Source organism: Habropoda laboriosa, unplaced genomic scaffold, assembly GCF_001263275.1.
Source record: "Habropoda laboriosa isolate 0110345459 unplaced genomic scaffold, ASM126327v1 scaffold872, whole genome shotgun sequence".
Taxonomy (NCBI): Eukaryota; Metazoa; Arthropoda; class Insecta; order Hymenoptera; family Apidae; genus Habropoda; species Habropoda laboriosa.
This window is the reverse complement of record NW_017100964.1, coordinates 72,612-85,075: the sequence shown is the minus strand read 5'-3', so window position 1 is coordinate 85,075 and position 12,464 is coordinate 72,612. Positions and strand designations below refer to the sequence as shown.

Genomic DNA, 12,464 nt, shown 5'->3' with positions numbered 1-12,464 from the left:
TTCCCGATTAGAGAATAACCGTTTGTCGATAGATGGAAGAAACGTCGTCTAAAACTGTATTTCCTCTGTTTCAAAGTCCGTTTAATTAACCACGATTGCTTTTACCCACTCGATTCGGTGAAATAAGCTGAAATTCACCGAGTCAATATGAGGGATTACATCCGTCACGATAAGTAATACGTTAGGAACGGATGTATTTTTCACCCGTTCCTCGTTACTCATTTACTATTGGAGCAAGAAGCAAACGAGGATCGACACTCTTCTGGTCCAGTTTCCAGCGTTTACATTTCGAAACGATCGAACCGCCGTCGGTGGGTTCTTTTCGTGCTTCTCTGACCGACAAAATGTGTTCCCCCGGCGAGCGCGCTAGTCAGTCACGAGACACCGGTGGTTATTGATGTTACAGGAAGAGTAATTGACAGCCGCTTTCCGTCCAAGCAAATAGTGCAACGACTTGGAAATTACACGCGAGTAGAAATCAGCGTGTGTAGCATGTACCCGGGCCAAAAAGTCGAGAAAATGCTCGGATTTATTAATGCTCTCCCGAGAGCTCGGTTATTCACGAGTAAATAGCGCGGTAGTTTGGCCGGATACCGGACGAGTTTCTCGAAGGGACAAACTGTCCGGTAATGAAGTAAAAGTAAAATAAACACACGAGCGAGGGAATATTACGACGTGTACAAATACTTGGAACTATACACACTCCGCGACGTCCAAATTTCTCTATTTCTATTATAAATGGAAAGGTTGTGACTCGAAGGTATCGTTTATTAATCAGGAAACATATAATGAGATAGAAATTTAACAAGCGACCGGGAAGAGCTCGTTATCGAGCGTACGGTGAAATCAAGGGCCGAATCGGTAGGAAACGGCGATGTTAGACGCGGAAAGAACTCGTCGATCGATCGCGATCAACGCCGAGGATGCTCCTTAATTGGACGTCGACGCGGTGTTTCGGCACGCGGATTTTCTAAACCGATTAGATGTAATTGCGGCGACAGCTGCCCCGCGGCCTGGAAAACCACCACGCGGAATGCCTTTTTACAACTATCCGGCGACGATTTATCAACGACCCTGGCGAAGACGGAGGACCGAAGGCCTTGTGCCTGTCCTGGAGAAAATAACTTATCCTCGACGCGATCGTTTGTCCACACCGTGAATTCTGTCAATTATCCCTTGGTTGATTATCCCACTTGAACCGACCTATCCGACAGAGAGAAAAAATCACACCTCTGTTCGAAGGTTTATCTACACGTTGGCAATTATTCTTCATTTGTCCGTGATGTTTCGAGCGTAATCGCGATCGTAGATAACGCGCGGTGTGCGAATCGACGGGAAACCGAGTCAAAGGATGAATAGCACAGTGACACGATGCAATTGTAGTCGAGAGGGTTTGTTCAGCAAGGTCGTTGTTTGTGGAGGTCGATCTACCAGCCAGAATGGTTGCTATATATACTCTCGTTTGTTCGAAAACGCCATTGTGTTTTCCGTTCCGCGGGGGGAAAAATCGTGTGGTTCGATAGAGATCGAAGCAGCCTTGGCGCTTGGATCGGTTGGTGCATTTAAATGTTGAATTCCACGGTGAAAAGTGGGCAGAGATGTTTCCGCGATTGGAGATCGAAGGAGATAGAGGTTAGCTCGAAAGTGTAACGAGTGGTGTGTAGGGTAAAGTGAAGTTGCAATCCAGGTCAAACGCGGAAACTCGCTTTTTCCTGGCAGATTTATCGCACGCTCCATTCATGGACGAAGGAATATGGAAACGCGTGCTAAGCCGTGTGTCTCGAGACTGCGACGTCCGCGAACACGGAGCCTTGTCAGCAGACATTGAACTTCCTTTCACTGTGTAATTGAATTAATTGCCGGCGATATTGCCGCGTTACTTTGTGTTTATTGTCCCGTAGCGTCGCCAATCTTCTTGTCCGCCTTTCTCCCTTAAGATTAAGACCCTTAAGATTCGTCTACTGGTCGTTGTGTAGAGGCGACCTTCGAGGTGCATTTTCCTCTTTCACCTTTGCGATCGCACCAATTCGTTTCTTCCGCTTTTCCTTTGCCGCTACGTTCGCGAGTTTACGATTGGAGAGGTAAGAAATCTTGCTCGTTGATTTTTCATGCTACTTTCTTCGTGATTCTTTTACATAGAGACATGTATGTGCTTCGAGCGCAAAATGGACGGAGTTTGCGGTGATTCGCGTCGATGAGAACGCGTTCGGTGAATTCTTAAGTAGTTATCTTTGTTCGGAGAATCTTTAGCTTGTTTCACCTTCCAATTTTCTTATCTTTTATCGCTAATAGCGTCCTTAATCGTGGGAAGCCTGAGGCTATTGGAAGGTTTAATTTAAGTTTAGCAGAAAAGAAACTCGGTTAAATGTAATTGTGTACTTTCGATACGAAATTTTCCCTTTATAACTTAAAAAGAAAGAGACTAAAAAATATGGAATTTCTGTCGCGGCGATTTTCCCTTTTTAACTCGAGGAAAAAGAGAGGAGACGGTGTAAATTCTCCCACAATCTCGGTGAATTTTGCCATTCCGCGCGGGCATCGATAAGAACGAAAGAACCGCAGCCTCGAACTCGCAGAAGAAGCTCGGCGATCGAATGAGGAAGGTCGATTCGAACGGAACGTTGAAGTTCGCAGACAGAACTCGCGTTCACGCCCGAGTTCACGCGGTTTTTGTCGCGTCTCGAGCGAACGGCGAGAACCGGTAACCCTGGATTAACTTACTTTCAGCCTGATCCCGCGGCCAACGGTTGAATTACAAGCAGCCGGAGCGTAGCGTCGCGCACCGGCCCGAGGATCGTTGTAAACACCGCCTAAACGGCGATCCTCGTGTCCGCGAGCGTAAAAGGTATAAACGACGTGCTCTCGCCACTCCGGCAACCGTAATTTTCCACGGCTACCAACGCGAAACACGACCACCTTTCAACACTGCTAATCTTTTACGACGTTTCGTCTATTGCTAACGTCGGTGCTTCTCTTCAGCTATGGAAACCCCATGGCGGCCCCTTTCAGCTCGGATGAAACGGCTGGGTCTCTTAGGATGCAAATCTCGCGGGGTTCGTTGAACGAACTTGTTTTAAATTCTTCTTAATTAGCGTGTCTCCGATGCCTCTTCCCTTTATCGAAGGATCTACGCGAACGGTGCATGGTCGAGAATGTGTGTTTTAGTGGCCGAATGTACTGTTTTTCAAGAATTTTTTATTTACCTGCTGATGGTAAATCGAGATCAAATTTTGTTTCGACTACTGCTATTCTCGTTCATATATGCTATTCAGAGGTGAGAATTTTGCTAGTGCAAGGAATGCAGGCTCGTCTTCTTTAACCCTTTGACAGTCTAATAAAATTACGAATTTCACACGTTGGGTATGATCATTTTTAAGACAAGAGATACACAACTCTGTGTCATGGTTGTGACAATAACATCTCGTCCCTGCCTAATTTTCTTCCTGAGAGACTCTCTCGAGTTAAGCAGTTAAATATTTCACGCTTTGCCCGAGTCTCACACGGGATAAATCGTGAAATTGGGACACACGTGTATTCATTATTGGTCTACACGATAACAACGACGAATGAAATCATACGAAATTGCATAATGGAAGAGTGAAACGGTGAATTACTTCTGCCTCCTTCTAACCATCTTCTCATCTTTGCATGTACACATCCAATTGACAAGCTCAAAGATACAGTTTCTAACCTCCTTTCCTTACTTTCCAAGAGATATCCTTTGTCTAGAAGCGACGCATCAGAGGTTGGAAAATAAAATTCGAAAATGAAAATTCTTCCCTCGCTGTACGAACGTACCAAGTGGTTTTCACTAATAGATCTCCCGCAGCCAGACAATTAGCTTATTTGCAGCCGGAGCAAAGAAGAATTGGCCGACTGGTGATATCTCGACCTCGATCTTAAATATTCACACGTAGAACGAGTAGATAAATCTTATTTCCACAAGATTAATGTTTCCCAAACATTCTAAAACAGCAAACGTTTCGACTTTTCCTTCGTCAAAACAACACACACTGTGTCCGTGTGTGCGTGCTAGCAGTGCTGAGAGCTGGATCAGCGGTGCGTCGCACGTTTTGACCGTGAAACGATCGGGTTGCGCGAACGCGGACAAGTGTTGCGTCACCAGAGACGGGATCTATCATTTGCATTCCTCTTCCGCCTGTCAGATGAATCGCCGATTAGGCCAAGATTGCAGGGTAGAGCGTGTTCGGCGTTTCGCGCTGCTGGATGAAAACGGCCACGTTCCTCATCCCCTCTTCTTTCGTCCTCGTCGTCCTCTTCTTCTTCTTCTTCGTCGATCAGCGGGACATTAAGCCGTCTTCTCCGTGAACTTGCCTCGTGAACCGTACCACTCGTCGATTAGTCTCAGCAGGATCGAAGATCCATCGGTATTATTCTCTTTAACGCGTTTCGTGTTTCGTGCGAGGAACACTTTTCGATGGAAAGTTGAAGAACGACGGCGAAATTTTGGATTATACTTTCAATTCTTCTGCACAGTTCGGTGCCTTTTCCGTCAAGTCTTGACGACTCTGTCGACTCAGAGACGCAGTATTTTTTTTTTTTTTTTCTTTATAACACAAAGTAGTGAAGATTATAAAATAGTCTCAGAAGGATCGAGGATCCATTAGTATTGTTCTCTTTAACGCGTTTCGTGTTCTGAGAAATTTCCGAGTTAGGAGTCAAACTTTTGGTAGAAAGATCAATTTTGATCGCACTTTCAATTCTTCTTCTCACTTTGGTCTTCACTTAAGCACACAATCGTAATAAATTTCTCTATAAAATCTCGACGACTCAAAGTCGCCGTATTCTTTCCCAGAGGAAATTCGTCAGTTTCCCCGACGAATGGAGGAGTATCGCTCAAAATGTGGAAGATCTGCCCATTGCATCGACCAACTAACGAATTCCCTCTTAAAAAAACAGTCTCCATTATGTTCAACGTTAAAATTGCGTTTGATTTGCACATAAACGGCGCAGTTTGTGAAAAAGAAGCGCTGAATTATAAGCCATCATAATTGAATGGACTGTCGGAAAGTGGATTAGGCCACTTTCCAGGAAAACAGAGACGCAATCGGGAGTAATTATTGCCAGCGCGGGTTCAAACTTAATTGCATCCCCCGGTTTCTTCGCTCTCGGCTCAGCTTCCGAAGTTAGATTACGTTTAATTACTGTTATGACGCCCGGCAGCGTGGAACAATGTAAATAGGTTGAAGACTGTGGATCTCCTAGGGGAAACCTAGCTCTCACAGAGGCCGGAGGGAGTAACTCTTTCGTTGCATCCTTTCGTTTATGCATTGTCTAGTTGCGTGTACAATCTCGTACGTGCTCGTTGCATTCGTGAACGGACGAACGATTTCCAGGCTGCGGTGGAAATTAAACGGAAGTGCCGTCTATGGTGGGAAACGTTAACCTTCGTTCCAATGGTCGAACTCGTCGTCCAATAAGTTCCTGTCCTTTATTTCTCTGCCGTTTAGATCGGTATATCCAACATCAATTCTGCGAAAGAATGTGGACACTCTCTCATTCTACAACTTTTTCTTATCTTTTTAACGAAGTCATTATGCTATCGCTGTGAAATTTATTCGGTTTTTCGTTATTTCTCAGTCGGTATTTGAAATTTTTGGCAAAGCAATTATGCAACTGTGACATCGCTATAAAATTTCTTCGGTTTTGTCATTGAAACATTTTCCAATATTATTTCTCATAGACTGGATATTTTAAATTTCTGTCCGCTAAACAACGTATCTCGATATTTACATCCATTATCTCGAATTTGCATGGACATTTAAATTTCGTGCCCACTAAAAAATTTATATCGATATTTACATCGATTATCTCGAATTTGCATGGACATTTAAATTTCGTGCCCACTAAAAGCGTAATACACCAAACAGATAGCAGTCTGATGGAGCAATGCCCGGAGAATACAGTGGGTGTGACACATAATTTTTTCTCTACACTTCATTTCACATACGATCTTCACTTCAAAAATCCGAGAAATTTCACTGCTATTGTTTCTCGTAACTTTTCTAACCAAGTACAGTACACATTTCAATTAATCCTCTCATCTCTCGAACTCGGCTCGAAATACGAAACTTGCTAAACGATCCAACACACTGTCTCTCAACGATGCAATTTCTTCCTTCTCAAACACCGCCTCTGGCCTCCTCAGACCTTCCGTTACGTTACGTTGACTCTTTTAACTATCGCGTTGGAGGGTAATTCCGCGTTATACCACGAGGTCGAGGTCGACAATGGCCTGGGATTCGTGTAACGGGGTCATCGACCCGTGTCGAAGGAAACCTTCCCGAGGAAACTGGTTATTTCGGCGGAGGAAAGGATACATGAATAAGCAAAACGATTCGCTATTTTCGTCATTGATAGAACCGACGGAGGTGTTGAACGTATCGCCTCCAGCCAACTTTTCTACCATTTCTGAACGCGCGAGGAATTCCACCGGTTTCGAGAACAGCTTATGTGGGTCACTCGGGGGATCGTTAAACCGATCGAGAAGGGATCGTTGATGAAACGGGTGTATGCTTTACGAGCCATTGATAGATCGATTTATACCCGGTTAATTGAAAACGTTTACTGGTTAACTCGTAATTCGAACGATTGCTATTTGGAACGCGATCGTTTTGCTCGTTCAGAGGTCCCATCGTTTTACGATCCGTGTTAACACGTTCGCAGCTTTTATTACATTTCACCGAATCGAAGCGCAACGTTCGCTCGAATTGCAAAAATGATCGTTCTAATCGAACAACAATAATCTCCCGAAAGTTTCAATTTCTCAGCGAAAAATGGTAAAAGAATATACCGTTGGTAATATTTGCATCTACGTGCAATACGCTATACGAAATGCACAATTTGAGTATTTAACAATAGGTTTACGGACATTTGTTATATACCTATCTCTACGGACAGATTGACACGTGAACGAAACCGCAGATTTTCTTTAAAAAGCAACATATTATACACTACTAACTTATGTTTGACCGGCCAAATGTTTGTAATCACTGTGCATTGCAAGTTGCACCAAAATTCTTAAAAAAAAGTTTGCATTTGCAATAATTTTTTAACGAATTTTTTATCATTCAAATCAATTGAAATGAGGTAAAGTGCTATTGATCTTCGCAACATCAGTTTCAAATCAATAAAGTAGCGGATTCAATATTGATGTAAATTGGCAGGTGATTCCAAATTTCTATAGAATTTATAATAAGCATCAGCGGTAAACGGTTTCTGTAATTTTCCTCGTGAAATTCGAAATGCGTGAAAATCACGCGTCCCGTAAACCTAGTGTTAAAAAATATTACGTGCGCACAAGTGCATTGTTACGCAAATATTGATGCAAGTATTGAAAAAAGTAAGGCGAAAGACAGTGCAGGGTGACAAGCAACCGTGTTAAAATGGTAAATTTCCTCGGTCGTGTTTACCAACGATCCGCGATTATTTCCAAACGAGCCTCGTTCAACTGTCACGTGTCAACCGTGGATGAAAAGTTCAGCATCCTCTCATGGGGATTAAGATCACGGGAACGAGGATCATCGATCGGTTGAAAACGATCCGCCGAAGGTCTCATTACGCGTCCCGTTGATCATAGGTCAGCCTCGCGGTTCGGGGAACGTCGACTAGTCGCGTGATTCCTCCGAGTCAATTGAATCGGCGCTTTACCCGCGGAACAAGGATCAGCGTGATCCTGACCGTGCTACTCGAACGATAATGGGAAGATGAAAGATCACGCCGGCAATTTTCCTTGCTCCGTAATGCGGTTAGAATGATTTATTACGATCGGTACAACGACCGACACGTTTTTATCATTTTCCTCTGCCAATATCACCCAGCAAATTCGTAGAAATTACTTTTCAAACCTAGCCACACATCGTGACCCACCCAAACTTCACAATTTCCACAGAAACTCTTGGAATTATCGAGAAAATTAGTGAACACGGCGAGGTGATGATTGCTGAAACGATTGAGCTGTGTGATCGAAGGATCGTGGCCATTGTCGGTCCTGAATTTGATCACGCTAATTTCCTCGGCGACGTTATCGCGTGGCGCGTTCACTTTTCAACCGAACCGTAAAGCTGGCTCGTCGACGACGCGGCTACCCCGTCGTCCCACGGTCGCGCCGTCGGGATATTATCCCCCTCGTCGACGTAGTGTCTGCTCGATAATAGGAAGATGAAGGATCACGGTGGTAATTTGCTCAGTCAACGGTCAGCGAGATCGCGAAGATTTATCACCGGTACGTTCGATGGACAGAGAGACAGAGAGAGAAAAAAGGAGCAGAGACAAAGCAACGGGGAGAGATGAAGCGTGAGAAAGAGATAGGTGTAACGAGTACATAGGCGGACGAAGAGAGAGAGAAAGAGAGTCCTAGAACTCGAAAACCAGTCTACACACGTCGCGACGCGCGAGAGGTCTGACCGCTCTTGACCCTCGTGCCAGGGTGCTGGAATTTATCGTTCGAAGGACTCACCTCGCCACTGATGCACGCTGCTGCCAGTTCGATCCAACGTTGGAGGAGCAGCGTTCGATACCAGACGTGGTCCCGGCGATCCAAGGGAATTCTTGAAGGTACGGTAACTCCGAAATATCCAAACGTTGGAGGATCGACGAGACAGAGACAGGGACAGGACGGCAGGGCCAGAAAATGGGGAGAAACAGGCCTGTCTTGAATTCTCCTTCGCGATGAGTGCGCAGCCAGCAGCCGGAGCAGCAGCCGAACGAACCACGACACCGGAGGAACGAGTTTTCACTTTTATTATACGGAGAGTCCCGCACGCGTCTCCTCTTTCTTCACCGCCGTTACGTGTACGTATATCACCAGTGTGTCCCTTCGTGTAAACTCCTCGCGACGGTCGGGAGGAGGAACGCGACGAAAAGAGGAGCCCAGCAGCCAGTGGTAGCAGCAGCAGCAGGAACAACGAAGACGAAGAAAGAAGCAACCTTACCCGGCGAGGGTAAGGAAATAAGAAACACTGGAGGAACACAAGCCGATCACCGATCACGTCCAGGAAGAACCGGCCGAAAGGGAGAGACGGAGAGGAAGAGAAGAGAGAGAGAACACGGTGGCAGTGAGAGGGAGGAAGAGAGAGAGAGATGGAGGACAGGTTTCCCGACGATCCTCTCTCTCTCCACGCGTGGCGTCTCTCTCTCTCGGTGTGTATCACGGAATCGGATCCTCTCCTACCTTTTCTCTATTATTCCACTGAATAGATCCACGAACTTGGGGTTTATCCAAGGTGCGCGTACGTCAACGTATCTCTCTCAGGTCCTTCTCGATGAACGAAATCGGAGCCCTTAACACGGTATCCATGTAGTAACGCCCCTCGTGGCTATCGAGATGCTGCGTACCGATCTCAAGAGAAGCGTCCACAGAGAGGATGATGATCGGTGCGTAGCTGTCGCGTTAGACGGAGCGACAGGTGCAGCAGCTGCAGCTGGCACGGTCGTCGGCTTCATACTGAAGGGGCGCCTCGACGCCGCCGGCTCGCCGATGCTACGAGAAACTGGCTCTGCCACTGGCGACGGCACCGAAAACTTCCACCCAGCGCACACTCTACGCCTCCTCTACGCTTGCTCTCCGCCGTTGCTCTCCGTTCCACGCACTCCCCTCTCACGAAACGGTCCGAGCGGTGGTGGGGGTAAGACTGGTACCGCGTATACACCAGGCCCTGCTTCCCCTCGTCACTCCCCTACCCTACCTCCGCGGTTTCTCGTGAACCAAACCTTCTCCCCACTCCTCGCGGCACACAGACTCTCTCCCCCCTCCCTTTCGCCCACCCCTCGTTCAAGAACGATTCCCCTCCCCTCTCTCGATTCATTCCGGCGGTCCGCGCGAGTCGTGAGTCGTGAGTTCTCCGCAGCACACCGACACACCGGGGTCTCGCCGATATTCCAGCACTCCTCCTCGATGGATGCTGGGCGAGTTCCACGCGTTCCGGTAGGTCGGTGCCGCCGAGAGAACCGGACCGGCTGCAAAAACCAATGCGTTTCGAGATGAGGGAGAGAACGCTTCTGGTCGATGGCCGTGCAACGCTTACCCGCTGGAAAAATGCTGCGTAGGGACACTCTTCTCGATGCCCGTTTGGGAATTGTTTTTGGCACCGATTGTTGGGGGATCTTTTTTTTCTTTAGGTGCTTTGGCTGGATCGCGCGGTTACGTTTGGGTAAATTGTCGGAGGAGAGTTCGATAAGAGTGGTCGTTTTGGGCAATTTGGTTTAATTAGAAAGCTTTGAAGTTGGAGGAGATATTAGCGGGGAATTTTATAGTATTATAGTAGTGGTAGGTAAGAAAATAGAGTAGGATTTCCTTGGAGATAATGGAAGTATTCCGTTCAACATTCCTTGTATGCAAACCAGTAGGCTTATCTCTTAACTTCCATGCCGGGATTAGACAAAAACTAGGGGAGCTTAGAAAGGCTGCCGTCAATGTCGTTGGCTTCGTGCAGTGGATCAAGGACTGTTGGGTTCATTTTTCGCTTGATCCTGAGTCACAGTTAAATACCTATCTCTCGAGCTTTTTGAATTGACATAGTGTGTCATTTTACTTGACAAATAAACAATAGAAACTACAAAACATCCTTCTCATAAACAAAAAAATATGTCAAGTCCTTTTCTCGCTGGATTCCAAGTCACACTCAAATGTCTACCTTTGTGAACTTTTTCAATTGGCAAAGTTTAACTTGACAAGACAGAATTCATCTGCTCACAAATCAACTACAAAGCATCCATCTCATAAACAAAGAAAAAAAAATGAACGACCCATTGATCGAATTTACGGGACATTGTCCCGTCCCCAATTCGCGATTCCCGAGATTCGTTTTCGTACGGAAGCTGGAAACGCGTCTCGAGGAGGATCCTCGACCGTCGAGATGGAAAGTGGAATATAAAAAGCACGCCGACAGCTGTTTCCAACGGCGCGAACCGTTAGACCCGCTAAACCATGAGAGCCTCGATCGTGTAGGTGGGATTTCCACGATGTCGAGGGGAGCGATCGTTGACAGGGGCGAAGGAACCCTCCCAACGTTCAGCTTGATGATCATCGTTGAATCAAAGCTGTCCCCCCCGAAATTTCCAGACGTAACACCTCGAGAATCTGCTTCTCCGAATATACTCACGCTCCTTCAAGAATCCGCACGCTACGTATATACGCACGTGTACGCAACAGAGACTGGACGAGAAAGAGAAAGAGAGAGAGAGACGTATGAAACGAGGTTCCTCCAGGGACGCGAAAATATGGCGATTGCGAAACAACCGAGACATTTCTGCCTGGTCTATAAATTCGAACTAGCGTCGCCGACGCGGGAATAATAATGTCACTGATAAAATACCAAAGACTAAAGCCGGAGTAACCGTACTTCATTCAAGGCATTAGCGTCTGGCCGAAGGCATTCGCCTAAGAGAGAAAGAAAGGGGATAGATAGAAGGATTGAAAGGATGAAGAGAGGAATGAGAAGGACAGAGTGGCAGGGGGCAGACGTGGAAAAAGAGGTTGAACCGGTGAAAGAGTAAGAGAGAAAGGGTAAGAGACAAAAGAGAGAACGAGAGAAATCTCTCTCTCTCTTCTGTTTCGCTAAGGCGAAATGATCGCGGCTGTAGGAATTTATAACTTTCGCACTCTCTCGCCCCGATGTGTACGCACACAGAGGCTGTGGCTGCGCGAGCAAGCCGCTTATCGGCCCAGTTGCACTTGCTTTGCCCGGTTATCGGGCGTAAAGATCGAAAACGTCGCTGCGTCGCGTGCAATTTCACGAGTCGTCGGATATTCGTGGTCGTGTTATAGAGACCAGGTTGCACGGGGGTTTAAAACGGCCCCGGCGAGACACCGTGAAATTCGCGGGGAGAAAAAGGTGTACAGAGACGTTCACATCTCTCTCTCTCTGTCTCTCTTCGAGAGCATTCCTCCGCTTGAACGACTTTCCTTCAAATCGTAGGGACGTTTTACGTGCACGTCGCTTGACATTTACAGTGAAATCCCTTCCTTCACACACGCGCGCGCGTCTTTTGGACGCTTACCATTCGCCTTCTCAATGACATCTCGGGGATCTACGGTTCTGCCCTCGGCAGAACCTGTTTCCCAGCGTGTTCCTGCTTTGGCCCGCCACGAATCCGCGACCGTGTCCGGCCGCGAATCGTCCACCGACCCGCCTATCCACGTCGAGAAGCTTGTTCCCCGTGGCATGGCCACTCGCGATTTAATCGGCCCTGTCGTGTTCCCGACGGATACATTTCGAGGCACTTGGTGGGGCACCGATAACGACACGGGGACATTCCTCTAGTGGACACGTTGCTTGGGAACGGTACCGTGGTATCGCGATGAAAGTGACAGAGTCCCGCTGATTATTTCAGCAAATTTTCCGATTTATTCGTTAATTGGACGAGAGTATGTACGACTTAAGTACACTTGTTGATACTTGGATGGCCTTGTCGGTCCGTCGGTCGTATTTGGGTGGCGTCGA

At 46.8% G+C, this 12,464-nt stretch overlaps 1 protein-coding gene across 1 annotated transcript in view; it reads right to left on the bottom strand.

The window, feature by feature from the left end:
* LOC108577673 (storkhead-box protein 1-like) overlaps nucleotides 1–8,565 on the bottom strand; it is a gene marked incomplete at its 3' end in the record, with an annotated part of 72,931 nt that extends 64,366 nt beyond the window's left edge. The window contains exon 1 of the mRNA XM_017940863.1: nucleotides 8,480–8,565. The remainder of the gene's footprint in view (nucleotides 1–8,479) is intronic.
* Between the last annotated feature and the right edge of the window lie 3,899 nt (nucleotides 8,566–12,464).